This window comes from Rhinoderma darwinii (genome assembly GCF_050947455.1).
Source record: "Rhinoderma darwinii isolate aRhiDar2 chromosome 2 unlocalized genomic scaffold, aRhiDar2.hap1 SUPER_2_unloc_7, whole genome shotgun sequence".
Classification (NCBI taxonomy): domain Eukaryota; kingdom Metazoa; phylum Chordata; class Amphibia; order Anura; family Rhinodermatidae; genus Rhinoderma; species Rhinoderma darwinii.
This window is the reverse complement of record NW_027461731.1, coordinates 597,104-599,913: the sequence shown is the minus strand read 5'-3', so window position 1 is coordinate 599,913 and position 2,810 is coordinate 597,104. Positions and strand designations below refer to the sequence as shown.

General features: G+C 37.9%; 1 pseudogene; it reads left to right on the top strand.

Moving 5' to 3' along the window:
- The first annotated feature begins 2,359 nt into the window (after positions 1 to 2,359).
- On the top strand, positions 2,360 to 2,534 carry LOC142682064 (U2 spliceosomal RNA; annotated as a pseudogene).
- Positions 2,535 to 2,810: the final 276 nt, after the last annotated feature.

The window sequence follows — 2,810 nt, the reverse complement described above, 5'->3', positions numbered from 1 at the left end:
GAGGATGGGTTGCCTATTGAATTTTATCTAACTTTTTGGGATGTTTTAAAAGAGGATATGATTTTACTATATAAAGAGGCTTTTATTGTAAAAGAGCTGCCCCCTTCTTGGAGAAGGGGGATTGTGTCCCTAATTTTTAAAAAGAAGGGTGGAAAGGACCAGCTCAAAAATTGGCGCCCGATTACGCTTTTAAATGTAGATTATAAAATTTTAGCCAAACTGATAGCGGTCCGTTTTAAACCTTTTATCAGTAAATTAATCCACCCAAATCAGGTCTGTGGGGTACCTGGTAGATCTATCACTGAGTCCCTTAATATTTTAAGAGATGTTATTTGGTATTTTAAAGATCGAGGCCAAAACCTTGCTATTTTATCCCTTGACTTTGAAAAGGCCTTTGATAGAGTGTCCCATGAGTTCCTTTTTATGGTTCTTAAAAAAATGGCGGTGCCTGATTTTATTATAAGTCGTGTGATGCTTTTATATCGGTCCTGTTTTAGTGAGATTTCTATAAATGGATTTTTAACTAGTGGTGTTCCTCTTTTATCTGGAGTCAAGCAAGGGTGCCCATTGTCTCCCCTACTATTTATTTGCGCAATGGAGCCCCTTTTAGCCATGCTCAGGAACGATAAAGTTATTAGAGGCGCCCCAATACCTGGTGGGAGGGGCAACCAAGTAAAGGTATTAAGCTACATGGATGATGTGACAATTCTGTGCCCCGATTCATCATCCATGAGGAGGGCGCTGAGGAACACCACCTTTTTCTGCGAGGCTTCTGGTTTTAAACTTAACATTGATAAATGTGACTGTTTTAATATAGGAGGCTGGGATTCCTCCCTGACCCCAGGAGTCAGAATGCAGAAGGACCAGATTAAAATTTTAGGGATTGTTTTTAATCAGGCGAACAATGGGACCTCTAACTGGGACTCAGTGATAGCAAAAATAGAGAAGAAGGTTTTAATGTGGGATCTTAGGAGCCTCACGATGGAGGGGAAAATTTTAATCATAAAAATGATTTTAATCCCAATAATGCTCTATGTGGCCATGGTTTTCCCTCCATCCATTTTATATATTAAAAAGCTAACACGCATTTGTTTTATGTTTCTGTGGGGCTCCAAGATGGAAAAATTAAAACGTGATTTTATGTATAAAGGTAAAGACAATGGCGGGAGAAATGTTCCTAACCTTTTTACATTTTTTTATATCAAATATTTCTGCTTCTGTTTTAAAATGTTTAAATCCGATGGCATTTTTAGCTGCTTTTTAAAATACGCAGCGGGCATGGTTTTTAAACGTTGGGCTCGTATCTCCTTAAATTCTCCTGTGCTTCTGTGTCCCCCAAAACACTATGTGGTGCTAGAAAAGACTGTTAGGCTCCTGAGCCTCCAAGAATTGGAGCCTGACATATTGGGGGACCAGAGGAAGGTGTCAGTGGCGTGCAGACACGGAGAAGAGACAGTGGCAGTGTCCAATTTCTCGCAGGCAAGGTCCAAGCAAGTGTGGCGAAATGTGTATGGAAAATATCTTGCAAATGTGCATAAGGACCTTGCCTGGGCAATCGTCCACCAGTGCCTCCCTACACGTGCATTCCAACATAGGAGAGGACTGGTGGCGAGAGCCAAGTGCCCACGAGATAGGTGCGGGAATGACGAAACAGTAATGCACTTGTTCTGGAACTGCCACTATGCACAGGAGGTATGGAGAAAAGCAGGCCTTTTACTAAAATGGATCTGTGGTCTTAAAGATTTTAAGTACGAATATGTTTTTTATGGCCTTTTTACCTGCCCATCATTCAGACAGCAGATGATCTGCTGGATGATTATTAATTGTTTTAAAAATGCCATCTGGAAGGTTAGGAACATTCTTCTTTTTAAACGTGATTTTATTGACATTACAGACTGTGTCAAGATTGCGCTAAGTGAGCTGTATGTCTACTACCTCAGAGACAAAAAAAATCTAGGAGCAAAAGAGGCGGCATCCATGTGGTGTCTGTCTCTGTGGAACACGATTACCATGTAAATAATTTATGTATTTGTAATTGTGATTTTACTGCTTGTTTTATCCTGCCATTGTCATTTTTAAAGAAACCTTCTTCTCGTTAAAAATTTATTGCTTTTATCATTTTAATGAAATGTATTAAAAATAAACATTTTATTACTGAATTTAATTTTACAAAAAGGTTTTAATGAAATGAATTATAAAAACCTTTTGTTACTGAATTTTATTAAAGAAAAATGTACAAACAAATAATTTATTACAGAATTGTATTACACCAAAAATTATTTTATGAAATGTACAACAAGCATTTTATTACTGAATTTTATTCTATGAAAATGTATTCTCTGTATATATATATGTGCCAATAAAATTTTGTTGAAACCTTATCTGTTCTTATCAGTTTAATATCTGATACGTCCCCTATCTGGGGACCATATATTAAATGGATTTTTAGAACAGGGAGATGGAAATAGAGCTTGCTCTGTCCACTCCACGCATTGACCTGGTATTGCAGTATTTCCAGGACCGGTGCACCCTTTCCTTATGTGTTTACTAAAATCAGATTCCAAAAGTGCTTTTTGTGTTTGCCATTGTTTTTGTCTTTCGGATGGGATCTCCCCTTTTAATCCCATTATTTCAACACCTGTTGGACAATGCATTTGTACAGTCATGTGTGATAATGAGTTAATTTATTAAATGCAATTAATTAATACATTGCCACCTCTTGTTTTGTGTCGACTGTGTTTCTGTGTTTCCGGCATTTCACATTGGAACAGCTCATTCACCTTCCTTGTCTTCTCTCCGCCCTCCCTCCT